The following is a 14308-nucleotide window of genomic DNA, read 5'->3' as shown; positions in this document are numbered from 1 at the left end:
GTAATAAATTCTTTTCCATTTTTAAGTATGGGCTTTAGGGAGCCACCCAGACAACAGAGGCACCCTTGGGAATGGAGCACACATGGGGCTAGGATGCTCCGAAGTTGAAGAACGCCATGTCTGCTGCTGTGCCATCCAAAAACTAGCAGGCAAGAGAAAATGCTGCACAAGCCCAGCTTGACCTTGCCAGCCAGCTGCCCAGCCCCAGGAACTACAGACAACCGACAAAATTGTAGGAGACAATATGGAGCAGAGGTCGGGGAAGGAGATGTGTTTCTTCCTGTGTAGTTTAGGGAACCCAGGGCTCCCAGGGCCCAGGAGAGCATGGGCCTGCTTACATCTGCAGGCTCTCTTGACAGTGGCTGAATCTCCCTCTCAGGGAAGCGGCAGGGAGGAGCGGGGATCACCAGTCACCGACCACACAGGAGAGAGGGGGTGAAGCCAGTGGTACTTCAGTCTTGAGAAATGTCCAGAGGAACTTTGTAACATCTTAGGTTCAACAAACCCCAAATACATGTCACCAAGGAACTTCTTTTTCTGCCCCTTTATTTCAGCCCCATGTACATATTTAAGACAATGGAATCAATATGTGTCTGATTTATTTATACTTAATTCATTAAAGTGATGTTCATGCCCACAGAATTTTCTGTTACCATTTTACGAACATTTTGAAGCATTTGCATTCAGAATCCAGGAGCCAGCTAAACCAGATCTGAACAGGACTCAGCTTGGCTTGAAATTGAGAACTCCTGAAGCTCGGCTGGATATCATTTGTGGCCGAATAGTTTTTCCCATCCCAGACGCACAGCCAATGAGGCTGCCTGCCCCCAGAAGAAGGGTAAAGGGAAGTGTCAGAACACTTAATCGAAACAACAAACTCAAAAAAATATGTCACAAACACTTGAAATGCCCAAAGCGGTAGAAATCATTTTGCAGCTAGTTTCTCTTTCCAATGGTGACATGAAATGGCAACTAAAGAATGACTTGAATTAAGTTGTGCGCGATGGGGAGTGGGGGATGGTGAGTGGAGTTTGGGAACAAAATGTGATTGGTTATGACACGAAACCTAATTCATTACTTATCTAGACTATCACATTATAGTTGTCCTTAACAGTTGATGAAAAATCCAAGGTACTCTTTAAAATCTACATAATCATTGAAAACTTAGGGTATTATTACTATTGTCAGGCGAATCAATGAAATCATTTTTAAAAAAGACCTATTGTGTGCATTGAGCTGAATAAGACAGAAGCAAGAACCTGTTTGAGGTTTGATGTGGGAGGTCCTTCTGTATATGTGTTGCTTTATTGGTTGATGAATTAAGAAGCTGCTTTGGCCTATGGCAGGGCAGAATAGAGCCAAGCAGGAAATCTGAATAACGATATAGAGAGAGAGTAGGCAGAGTCAAAGGGATGCCATGTAGCCACCGAAGGAGAAGGATGCCAGAATCTTACCACGTGTAAGCCACAGCCTCGTGGCAACACACAGATTAATAGAAATGGGTTAATTTAAGATGTAAGAGTTAGCCAGGAAAATGCTTGGCCAAACAATGTAATTAGTATAGTTTCTGTGTGATTATTCGGGTCTGGGCAGCTGGGAAACAAACGAGCAGTCTCTGCCTACAGAGATTCAGCACATGCTGAGGAATGGCATCTGAACTCCCATCCCAGTGATCAGGAGGATGGATATGGTCTCTGCTTCCAGGGGAGCTTAGGGTTTGGTGGGAGGGGCCAGACAATCACATATTGAGAGTATGTCTTAGAACTGAAAGTTGGTTAAAGAAAGCAGTTAGTGCTTCAGGGAAGGGTGTGGCCGGAGGATGCTGGCCCTGTCATATCTTTAAAGCTGTGGCTGACTCAGTTTCCCCAGGACACACATTTTTGTTTACATTGTCTACATTCTGGCTTTTCAAGAATGTGTTAATGCATTTCGCTTACACTCATTTCAGAGATAGGTCTTACATCACTGGATCCACTTAAACAAAGGACCTTTCACTGCAGGGAATCTCTGGACCAGCGCTATTCACCTCACTCAAATTAGCAAGGAAGGGAAAGGGGAAGAGGCCGGTTGTTCCTATGAGAGCACACACCACTTAGACAGTCATGGCAGTCTGCTGTGAAGCAAAATCTCACAGAAATCAACTCCAAGGTTACTCTGAGACAGTGATAAATGAGACAGAGCAAGGCAGCTCTTCACAATTCTAAGTGCAGACAAAACCAAGGTCACTGTGCAGCGCACAAATCTCAAAACTCGCTTTTCTTGGACAAACAAGTGACTGCTTTTTCACCAAGCGTAGCTCACCCCCTTGCTGTTTCCCCACACTGTGGATGACATTTATCGAGACACCTGCCACAGAACCATCTTAAACACCTACTCTTGCAGGCCTATCCTCAGATCATTGAGGGCTTCTTACTAGCACACTTACGTCTGCACATAGTATGCATTATCTCCCTCTTTGAAGTATGAGACCAGGTTGTTTAGATCTGTGGCTGAGGACCCTGGCACTAGGGTCCCTTCCTAGATCCACTGAATCAGACACTCTGGGGTTGGAGAGCAGTAACCCAGGTTTTAAGAGGATTGCTGTGGGCTATACCTGCTCCAGCTCAGGAAACTCTGCCCTGGGGCCTGGCTCTCCAATGGAGAACAGACTCCTCCGGAGTTCACAGTCTATAGGTCTGGAGTAGGGTATGGGATTTCATGATTTTTTATTTTAGCATTTAGCTCCTTTTTATCTTCATGTTTCACTGTCTCAAGGATTGTGTTAGTGTATACTCATTATGCATAGTAATGGGTTTCTATAAAATGATTTATTTATTTATTTATTTATTTATTTATTTATTTATTTATTTATTTATTTATTGTGTGCGTGTGTGTTTCTACTATGCAGATGCCAGGGACCAAACTCAGGTCGTCAAGAATGGTGTCAAGTGCTTTTGCATACTAAGTCATCTCACCTGCACGTGTTGGTGTTTTTCTAAGAGAAAAGGAAATGTGAGCCAACGTATTTTCTCCATCTCATGTGTAGTCTCTTTTGCTAGTAATACATGCTTGAACTCCCTAGTCCTGCGTCTATAAGCTAAAAAAAAAAATCTCTATTCTTTGTAAATTATCCAGTATTTGATGTTTAGTTAGAGTAACATAAAGCAGAGCAAGACAAGCTGTCTCTTCTTTGAGTCACAAAAGGTATTATATATTCAGATTATTGTCTAATCTAGAGGATATGTATGTGATTCTACCAGGCAGGTGACTTATGAATATTTTCTCTCATTCACAGCACTTTTTGTTTTTTTGATGTTGTACTTTGAGACACAAAAGTTATTTTATTTTGACCTGGTCTAATTAGTTTTTTTATCTGTTTCTCCTGTCTTCTTAGTAGGCTTTGTTGAATCCGGGTTCATAAACCATTACTTCTATTTTGACCTCTCTGCTGCTTTTAAGGAAAAGTTGAGCTTTGATATTCTGTGTGTAGATACCCGTCTCTTCCAGCACCGCTTATTAAATTGACTTAGTTCATAAACGGGTTTTTAAAATTCTCACATTTGCTGGTAACAATAATGGGTCTTGCTTTGGTGACATCTTCACTCTTTAAAACGGGTGTGTAGATTAAGGGAATCTGAGATTCGTTTCCATGGAGATCTGGTACTATTTTCTCCCTTCAGTGTACTTGGAAGATGTTGAGTCAAAAGACAAATTAGTCTTACAAAATGACAGCCTGGTGTTCTGCCTTGGTTAATCTCAATTGTCAACCGTGTGAAATCAAGAGTGACGTGGGAGATGGGTTTCTAGGCACATCTGTAGACACATCTGCATCTTGGCTATATTAACCGAGGTGGGAAGTCTCACCCACTGTGGGTGGTGCCATTCTCTGGGCTGGAATCCTGAACTGCACTCAAAAAGGAAAGCGATGTGGGTGAGCTCAGGCACTCTCCACTCTCTTCCGGATTGTCAATACGATGTGACCAGGTGCCTCAAGTTCCTGTCCCCACAACTTCTCCAGCTTGATGGACGACAACCTTGAACTGTGAGCCAAAACAAGTCCTTTCTCCTTTAAGTCGATATATATATATATATATATATATCAGCAACAGAAAAAGCAAGGAGACAGCATCTATCATGTGCTCTTTACCCCACTTCCATGTTCGAGCTGCACAGTTCTGAGCCGGATACTACCAATTAACATGTCAATCATGACTTTGTCTCCTTCCTTGCCTTCACCTTTCCCTTTCTATTTTCTTGTTATGCTAACGAGAAATTCTCCCTTTAAATTGATGACCACTGGCTTGGCCTACGTGATCTGAACTTCCATTCAAAAGCATTGATCAAAGGTAACCAACTGGTTGATCCCACTGACTACACAACCCAGCTGATGGGATGAGTGTGAACATTCCAAGCAATTCAACCTTATTATTAAAAATGTGGGTTCAATGAACACAAAGCACTGGAAAGGAGTCAAAGACTGGACTGAAAATAAGTGGTGTGTAAATGTTTTCCTACTAATGCTGAGAGAATGAGGAAACCATATGGAGTTTAAATGAGAAGGAAAGGGATAGTTGAAGCCATTCTCTTCTAAAAAAAAAAAGTCACAGAAGTCAGTGAGACGGTCCAGCAGGTAAGGGTGCTTGCCACCAAGTCTGTTGACCTGAGTTCCTGAGTTTGATTCTCAGGGCCGCCATGGTGTAAGAGAGAACAGACTCTGTCAAGGTGTTCTCTGACCTCTACAGGTACGCCATGACACATGTGTCCACATGCATACAAACTAAATCAATGAATTAGAATAAAGTTTCTCTTTAAAGCACTGGGGTTTGAAAGGAGTTTTTCCTTTTTGAGGGTATTACACTGATCCCATAAGCAAAAGTCTTCAAAGCAATGCCTAGATTTTGAGGGGCATTAAAAAGCCACTTCACCTTCAATAAGCTACTAAGAGTAAACAAGAGAGGACTGACCTGGAGGAAATCATCATGGGCTGAACTGGGTCTGAACTGGAACATCTCAGGGGTCAGTCTAACTTTGGAGTTTAATTTGTTTGTCTGCGAGAAGAAAAATGCATGTTTTCTATTTGCAAGGATAATTGAAAGAGCCAAGGGATTATCAACTTAATGTTCAAATATATAGTCTATCATTTTTCTTAGTAATTTAGCGTTAATGTTTGGATACAAATTCTATCATTTTTCTTAATTATTTGGACCTAATATTTAGAAATAAGTTCTATCACTTCTTTTTTTCTGTTTGCATTCCTTCTTTTCTACCTTCCTACTCTACATGCAGGTGAGCGAATTAATAATCATACTTTTCTTTTCTTCAAGTGATTCAAGTTTGAATCTTGGGTCTAATAAATTCCACCGCAGAGCAGTCCTAAGCAAAGACGTGGCTAAGGGAGATAAACACAAAGAATCTGCCTTAGAACAAAGATTTCTGTGTGGATTGTTTTTAAAAATTGGTTTAGACAAATGGCCTATACAAATCAGTATTAGGTCATTTTATAATAAAAATTCAGTGATCAAAAATGCATTGGATGATTGACACATTAGCACATAGGCTTGGAGGATTTATCTTTGAGTACTTATGTCATGTACCATGAAGAGCCAGTCGGCAAGGCACTGTAGTGGAGAGTCGACATGTTCCCCCTATGTGCTAGCTAGCTTATGTCAACTTAACATAGGTTAAGGTCATTTTGGAAGAGAGAATGAAATTGAAAATCTACCTCCACCAAAGTGGCTAGAGGGTAAGCCTGTGGTGTATTTTCTTGATTGGTGATTTATAGAGGAGGGACGGTAGTGGAATGGTAGTCCATTAAACAGACTGAGCAAATAAGGAGCAAGCCAGTAAGCATCACTTCACCATGGCCTCTGCCTCAGCTCCTGCCTCCAAGTTCCTGTCCTGTTTGAGTTCCTGTCCTGAATTCCCACAGTGATGGTCTATAATGTGGAACTATATAAGCTGAAATAAACCCTTGATTTTGGTTATGGTGTTTTATCATAGCATTAGAAACCATAAATAAGACCCCCTCCCCAAATCTAGTCATACTTCAGTGATCAGATGGTAAGAATAATGGCCTCAACAAAGACAACAATGGTGACGATGATGACGATGTTTTCTTTGTCCCCAGTTCTTGTCAGAAAGCCTCAAAGAATCTCTGGGAGGGCTGGGGGTTACTCATTCAGTAAAGGGTTTGCTGTGCAACAACGGAGAATTGAGTTCAGTTTCCAGCGCCAACCTTAAAAAGCTGAACACAGCATCCCTGAGTACTAGGTTTATTGAGAGAGTTTGTCTCAAAAACATAAGACAATGAAGTACTGAGAAAGATACCCAGTCTTGAACTCTGTGCACATGTACAAATATGAGCTCACCTTGCACACGTGTACACACAATACACCCCAGGGTATTTCCTGGTAAACTGGAGGGTCTTAATTTATAATGAATCCCTGAAGACTACATCTGAGCTTTTGCTAAGAAGATGGCCTATGAAGAGGAAATCCTAGTAGCTTGAGGATGGATATTGGTTACTAGAAAACCTATTGACCTGATAAAGGCTTAAAATTTTCAGCCATACTCCTACTTCTGTAGAAGACTGAGTTTAACTGCCTGGCCAATGATTCTGCGATGCTGCTTACACTTAAACATTCTGAACAGTGAGGTCGGGGTGGGGTGTTCATTACTGATGAACATGCTCGTGTACTAGGAAGGTGGTATTAGCTGCCTCCTAGGGAGTCTAGCATGCCCTCCATCACTCTCACCTGTTTCAGTGTCCTCAGCAGCTCTGGTACCCAGGCCCATCTTATAGCTATGAAAATCCTTACTCTACCAGTGGTTACTGGAAGGTTCAGATAAGCACACCCGTGAACTCTCATGAGATGCTATTCAACTAAAAACGAAGTAGCAGAAACTTGAGAAGTCAAGAACAATGGCACTGGGTTTTGATCCTACTGTACATACTGGCTTTGTGGGAGCCTAGGCTGTTTGGATGTTCACCTTAATAGACCTGGAAGGAGGTGGGAGGTCCTTGGACTCCCCACAGGGCAGGGAACCCTGACTGCTCTTAGGGCTGATGAGAGAGGGGGAGTTGATTGGGGGACGGGGAGGGATATGGGAGGCGGTGACGGGGAAGAGACAGAAATCTTTAATAAATAAATAAATTAATAAAAAAAAGAAAACCAGGGAAGTGAGATTACTATATCCTTTGCAATAAACTAGCCATATCTAGTAAGTATTTTTCCAAAAAAGATATTATAGTGGAGCATAAAGAAAGTTATAATTTATTTGTAGCATTTATATTTTTGTTGACATTAACAGTGTTTCAATTTTCACACACTTAAAGATCTTATTTTGTTTTATCTGATTTTAACTTTCCTTCTCCAAATATACTTATCAAAATGCAAAAAACCAAAAAAGAAAGAAACAACATCTACCTGCTCCCTAGAGTTCCTGTAGATCACAGTGATTATTTACAACGTCTGCAGAGATATTGTACCTCTGCACCTGACTTTTGTGGAATTGGAGCTAGGCCTACAACACACCACCCCTACTTTTCTTCTCTTTTGCCTCTTTTCTCACTTTCCTGCGATTGTTTCAGTCTCTAACACATTGACATATAAGCTTTGCCTCGAGCTATTTTCTGAAAGCCAGAATACAAGATACTTGGGTCTAGAGAAGTTCCCCTGTTAAAGCAGATGCACACGGTAACCTGGTGATGGCCTCCCAGTCTCAGAAAGGGCAACGAGAACTATAACCCAGCACCAACCTCAAGAGCCAAAAGCTCTGGCAACACCAACTGCCTGAGTATTTGGCACAAATCATCCAGTTGTATAACCCCCAAATGCATTGTTCCCTGCTTGAGACATACTTGCAGTGAAACTTCATTTTAAAAGAAGACATGCTATTAGCAACTGCAAGATGCCTGTCTTGAGGGTGATGGGAACCTTTCCTGTTGTTCTGTAATGAAGGGGAGGACTGGTGGCTGTTTTAAAATACCTTTATTTGAAAAAGTAAAAGGTTGGATTAAATTAGAAACATGTTTATGACATTTAAAATTTGGGAAGAGTGCCTTTTGTCCCTAGTTGTCCGTTCTGTGACTTTACTTTGACTCAGATATAAGATTCAATGAGGCTGTCCTTTCCCATGACCAGGAAAAGAAAGGATTAATCGGGGGATCAGAACTGCTGGTGAATTGGCATGATGGGAGGAATGTAGGTTTCTTTGCTCAGATCTATGATACAACAGAAAAATTACAAATGAGATTGAGACTAAATAAATTAGAGAACAGGTTCTCACACAATCACTCCCAGTCACTCGTACTATGAGATAATCACAGTGTAATTATCAGATAATTAGAATGCCTACATCTAATGCTAATATGACAGTCCGTTTACTTGGTCCATATCTTATACAGTTTCTTGGCTAAGTGAGACTCTAATTGTTTTCTTAAAAAAAAAAACAATAATTGTTGAACCAAAGAAACAAAGTCCTGAGACAGCAGTGGAGTGAAGAGGCAGGCAAATATTCTTCCACACTCAACCACAAAACTGCAAAGAAAATGTTACATACCACCACCTCTTCAGTGCTCTGGAGTCTGTCGAAAGCCAGAGGAGAGCTAAATTAAAAGATGTTTAGTCATTGGGAGAGGGTGCCACAGGGGCAATCTTTAGTCTTCTTGGCTGGAGTGGTACCTGTTACTCTGGCTAGCTCTCATCACCCAGTGCTACAATAGTAAGAATGGAGGCCATTCATAAAATCCAGAAACTCCTTAGCCCTTGAAAGCTCACATTTTTTTGGGGGGGGGGAGGATCCACAATTCTGCTTGTCTGTGGTCGTAGTCCCAGCTGATGAGACTGGTAGGTGAGGCCAACATCATCTGCTTTAGCGTTTGATTGACAAGCCAGAGATGCTACACTAATTCAGAAGCTATCCTGAACAAGTCAAATAAGAATATGATAATAAGAGTAAGACATCCAAGAACAGTCATCAGGGGCTATATGTCACCAGAGACACAAGTCCCACAATTCATAAAAAGCAAGATTTCCATGGAAAATGTCAATTGAGATTTGCTACAATGTGTTACTGGAAATAGTCTGTCTTCAGCAGCAAAAATTAGAGTAAAATAAACAGAAAAGGGTGAGCCTTGCTCCAAAGTCATTAGAAACAAATTCTAGGTGCTCTAAAGGCTGACACCAGCCAAGAGCTCAAACAAGCATTCTAAACACATGCAAAGAATGCAAGGACACTATAGCAGCAATCTGAAAATGAATAGGGAGAGCTAGTGCCCAAATCAGGGCTCTAAGGACATTCTTCAGCAGGAGATCTTGGAGAAAGGACTGGGGCTAGAAGTGTGCAAGCTGAGTCTGGGGAGTGGTGCAGAGAGAGTAAGAAACTGCTGAGAAGTCAGAACAATGGAGGCGTGACAAGATGGCTCATGATCCAGGTGAAAGAGAGACAGGTAGATGGGTCCGAAACAACCGGATCAATGAAATAATGTAGTGTGGTGTTAGAGCCCATGGGATAAAACATACGTTTATTTCCAAACCAATATAAAATGGAGACAATAAAATAGAAAAATCTCCCATGAAGAATAAGTTCAGAATACTCACTAGCACATCTGAAGTGTGGGCTATGCAGTCCCTTCCTCCCAAAGTGTCTTGTGTGGCAAGAGGGAATGGGAATGATGTTTTGATGGGGAAATTGAACTCTTCCAAAGCCAGGTGACTGAGGTTAACTACAAGGGACATATCCCATGAGCTGAAGCGAGGCGAGGAATACTTCACCTCTGTGGTCTTCCTTCCCATAGACAACAACTTCGGTCTGACCAGGAGCATTGCTTAAGTGTAAACAGAAGGGCATTGCAAAACACCCACTCACTGTCAAGCTTACTAAAATCACGAAGCACTAAGTACTTGCCACAGTGCAAAGCAGCCTGGGCAGACACAATGATAAATGCAAATGCAGCCCAACACCTTGAACTGAGCTTTGGAATAAAGAAAGGAGATTGAGTTAAAAACTAGGGACACCTGAATCAAGTGTGGGCTTCTGCCAATAATGTTGCCTCATCATTGTGACCATCCTAGTAGATTAACAATGGGAAAAGCTGGGTACAGAGAAAACAGGGGCTCTCTACTTTCTCCTTGTAGGGTTGCTGTACATGTAATAATGGTTTAAAATTAAAAGATGATTTTAAAATGGAAATCCTAGAACTGAAAGTTTAAGAACATAAATGCAAATTTCCTGGGGAAGCTCTACAGCAGATTTGAGACAATTCTTTGGATAGACACCATTCACCTCCAGATTTCAAAACTTTTAATAACATGAGCTAGTGAAGACAGGTAAAGACAGGCAGGTAGACCAATGGACCACAATAGAAAGTCTAGATTTCAAGCCCTCACCTTTACAGTCAATTTCTAATGAATGATGCCAAGGTGAAGATGAGAAGAGTGGTCTTTCCTGCAATGACCGTGGGAGAGTAGAATGTCAGGATGAAAACAGGAAGTTAGCAGGCATGGTGCCTCATGGCATGCAATTAATCTAGCACTTGGGAGATGCGACAGGCGATCTCTGAGAGTTGCAGGTCTGTCTGGGCTATACAGAGACCCTGTCTCAAAAGTCAAAACAAAACAGAAAACAAAGGGCAACATTCTTTTTCCTATCCCGTCAAAAAATTAACACAATTATGAATCATAGACTTTTATGAAAAACAAAATTTTAAAAAGTTAAAACATGAACAAAAAGTTTCTCCATGGTCATCAGTTAATATGCTTAAAGCATGATCCTAATGAAAATTCTTTCAAAAGGATAAATCTGAACTTTTCCAAGTGAACAAGTTCCAGGACAGTCAGGGCTATATAGAGGAACCCTTTCTCAAAAAACCCAAACAAATAAACACACGAGAAAAATGAGGGGATAAGCCACATAGAAGAAAAATTAACAAACTTTGTGTCTGATAGGGTTGTTCCTAAAATTCAAAAGCATTGTTTCTGTTCTATAATAATGAGACAATAGTCTGGTTATTTCAAAAAAAAGCCAAATCTTTAAGGACATTGACAATATATGAGTGGTTAAATATGATCAATATCATGTTAGTAAAAAGACTCCAAATTAAAAAGATGAGCCAATAAATATTACACAAAGTAACGGAAGCCAAATTCAAAGGACTTCATTCATATCACATTATTTCATGTTAGCGAATTTCTAGAAAGTGCAAAGCTGTAGAGAAAATGCCTGGGATCTGGAATGTGGACAGGGATTGGCTGCAAATGGGCACAAAGGCATTGGATTGGGGTTTGGGAATGTCCTAAAGTCAGCTATAGAATATGTTTCTAAGTTTATAGATTTACTAAAAATTTTAAATTATACTTGTGCGGCAAGTGAGTTTTATAGTCTATAAATTCTAGCTCAGACCTACAGTGGAGGCAACCGACTGAGTTCTGCCTTGGGTCATAGCCATTCTCTGTGCAGCCTGTGAAGCGGGACTGGAAGCTTGAACTTGTGCATGACTTTTCCCACCCAAGAGTCCCACCTGGACTAAAAATGCCTGGGGATGCACTAGAAGACAAGTCTAATGTGCTAAATGCTTCGGAAAGCCATCAGAGCTTTTGTAATTAATTTTTTCTTAAATGAACATTTCTTTTTCCTTGCTGGAGAAATTTTTATTACATACCAAGCTAATTTTTTTTATTTCATAGGACGCATTAAAAATGAAGGATTTAGAAAGGAAACTGCCCTCAACTTTCCCTTTTTCTATTATTTTCTGTGCAATAAAAAGCAAGAGAGGGAGGATATTTTCTCAGTAAGACATTCCTTTAGTTCACTTCTCATTCGTAATTCCTTCATCCCAACAACACAAACTATTTTTGTCATCTCAGAGCTAATTTTCATAATGCTGTTTTCATTTTATTGCTGCCATTACTATATTCTGGTTAGGATTTCTAGAATAAAAATTCACTCTCCTGTATTATTTGTCTTAGTGACAGCTCACAATGGTTTTTAACAGAGACTTGTTCCTGTCCTTTTAGCACTGCGTTCTCCTACTTATACTGACTTTGTCTGCATGTCCGCATGAACAGGATGACCATCTTCATTCTGTTCTTTAGTGTTTTCATTTGGAAAATATGGGGGTATATATGCCTTTAAATTAATAAGAAGAACACATGTCATTTCTTTTCCCAGTTCTACACTCAGGGTTCTAAACTGTCATATAATTTCCTGGGTACTAAGGGTAATATGAATGAATTTTGTTATAATATTTGGTCTCTGTTCCCAGTTCCTAACAGAAGCATCTGGAGAACCTTTGAGTCCATTGGGGATTGGTGCATCTTTTTGTACGTAATGAATTGACTGTCAACTGGGCCCTCTGCTGGGTTGGGGTGGAGGTTGAGGTTACCAGAAGGACATAACATGAATATCTAGATTTGAGACGTTCAGTCCCACCCTCAAACTGTGGGGACAGGAAGACAACTGTGCTTGCTTTAATCATCAATGGTCAGTAATATAATCAACTATGTTCATGTAATAAACATCCCATAAGAATCTTTACCAATGGACCAAGGGAACTCACAAATTGGTGAACACATTTTTTGTGGGGAGGGTGATACACCCCAAGACCATGCAAACAGAAGTTCTGCACTCAGGACCCTGTGGGACCTTGTCCTATATTACCATTTCATCTCAGCAGCCTTTGTAATAAACTAGTTAATACAAGTTTCCCTACATGCTATTTGTTGTGAAATATTTAACCATGTGAAGATGTGTTACAATTCTTATGCTGTAGAATATTACTTTAACTGTGTAAAGGTGTGTTACATTTGTTTATGCTAAGGAATATTACTTTAACTGTGTCAAGGTGTGTTACATTTATTTATGCTAAGGGATATTACTTTAACTGTGTCAAGGTGTGTTACATTTGTTTATGCTAAGGAATATTACTTTAACTGTGTCAAGGTGTGTTACATTTGTTTATGCTGCATTCTTTTAATGATGTAAGGGTGTGAGACATTTGTTTGTTTGATCTCTTTAATTATGGAAAGATGTGTTGCTGTTTCACCTTGCCTGCCTAAGGTACCTGATTGGCCTAATAAAAAGCTTAATGGCCAATAGCTAGGCAGGAGCGGTATAGGCAGAACTGTCAGGCAGAGAGAATAAGTAGGAGGAGAAATCTAGGAGGCTCAAGAGAAGAGAGAGAAGAAAAAGAGAAGAGAATGAGGAGAAAGAGAAGGAGGTGCCTGGGGTCAGAAACCAGGCAACCCCCCAGCCAACCAGATACAAGAAACAATAAAAGTAAGATATGCAGAAGACAGAAAAAATAAACAGTTCCAGGGAAAAAGGTAGATAAAGAAAAACAGGTTAATTTAAGTTAAAAGAGCTAGCCAGAAATGAGCCTAAGCTAGGTCAAGCATTCAAAACCAGTAAGTCTCCGTGTCATGATTTGGGAGCTGGCTGGTGGTCCCCAAAAGAGAAAGTCTGGTGCAGTTGTGAGCAATTTCAGAGCAGCCTGAAGCCTGAGGAGACGTCATGGGATCCTAGGCTGTAGGCGGTCAGGTAGTCATGGGCAACCTGAAGAGCTGCAATCTGAGCGACTGATGGGGCTAGGGCTATGCCAGGTTTAATTGGAAGGGTCTGGGCTAAGTTCAGGAAGTGTCAGAATTGTCTTTAATGTTAGGGACCACACTGCGTAGAGGCTGTGTAAACCAAATGGGTAAAGCAGAAAAATAGATTTCCCCTTTAGTATCTAATTTTTAACTTTAGAAGAGATATATAAGAATACAGCCTATTCTTAGTCCCTGATAAAGGTTGATTTCATTTACCTTTAAAAAATGCTTATGGGGGAGAATGAATGAAGACAGGACAATTGTAATACATCACAAATTTGCAACACTGTAGTTGATTTTTTTTTTTTTTACTCTTAGGCTCTTTTGGGGGCCTGCCATCCAGTTCCCAAATAAATCACACAGAGGCTTATTCTTTCTTATGAATGCCCTGCCTTAGCTTGGCTTGTTTCTAGCCAGCTTTCTTAACTAATTATCCCAACTACCTTTTGCCTCTGGGCTTTTATCTTTCTCTATTCGTTTCCTTCTTTCTTATTCTGTTGCTGTTGTGTTGCTGGGTGGCTGGCCCCTGATGTCCTCCTCTCTTTTACCTTTTCTTCCTCCTCGATCCTCTTCCCAGATGCCCCCTCCTCTTTATCCTCTCTGCCTGCCAGCCCACCCGTCCTTTCTCCTGCCTTGCTATTGGCCGTTCAGATTCTTAGTAGACCATTAGGTACTTGAGACAGGCAAAGTAACACAGATTCACAGAGTTAAACAGATGGAATATAAAAGAATGCAACACA

The sequence above is a fragment of the Chionomys nivalis genome, chromosome 15 (genome assembly GCF_950005125.1).
Source record: "Chionomys nivalis chromosome 15, mChiNiv1.1, whole genome shotgun sequence".
Classification (NCBI taxonomy): domain Eukaryota; kingdom Metazoa; phylum Chordata; class Mammalia; order Rodentia; family Cricetidae; genus Chionomys; species Chionomys nivalis.
This window is presented reverse-complemented; position numbering follows the sequence as displayed.